Genomic DNA, 782 nt, shown 5'->3' on the forward strand with positions numbered 1-782 from the left:
CTTCTGTGTCCCCACCCCCAATGTGTCGGTTGCAGATCTTACCTGCTGCCTGGAAAAAGCTGCCAAATATGATGACATCAAGAATGTAGTGAAGCCGGCATCAGACAGCCCCCTCATGGGCATCCTGGGCTATACTGAGGACCAGGTTGTCTCCTGCAACTTTAGGAGTGAAGGAGCTGAGGCAGAGGGGGAAGTGAATTGTATCACTATTTGAGGCCAGAAATGGCAGAGCCCAAGCTAGAGCTTAGGTCTCCTGACTCCAAATCACTGACTTCCTTCCCTCAAATATCACTGACTCCCCACAGCTAGAAAAATGGGGAGGCTTCTCAATCTGTCCTCATATCAGGCTGAAAGATAGACAAATTGTCAACAAAAGTTCACAATATTAAGTCTGGGCTCCTGACTTCCATGGCTGGCAAATGCCCCTGAGAGCCAGACCACAGCTCTCTTAGGCCTGGGTACTCATAATACCCATCTATGGTTGAAAGTATCTATTTTACAGAAAACACAGCCATAATTACATTTATAAAACGAGGGTACAGACAGCTGAAACTACTCACTGATCCTAAAATACGTGTCTCTCCTTTTCCTCTATCAAAACTTTGCCCAGTTTCCTCTCCTGAGTACTCTCACCTCCATTTCTGCCTATCAAATCTTACCCAAACCTGAGTAGCCAACAAAATAATGAAGAACAAAGTCAGAGGATGGACACTATCCAACTTCGGGACTTACCACATAGCTGCAGTAATCAAGACAGTGTGGTATTGGTGAAAGAACAGACA

Source organism: Pipistrellus kuhlii, unplaced genomic scaffold (assembly GCF_014108245.1).
Source record: "Pipistrellus kuhlii isolate mPipKuh1 unplaced genomic scaffold, mPipKuh1.p scaffold_m20_p_2, whole genome shotgun sequence".
Lineage (NCBI taxonomy): Eukaryota > Metazoa > Chordata > Mammalia > Chiroptera > Vespertilionidae > Pipistrellus > Pipistrellus kuhlii.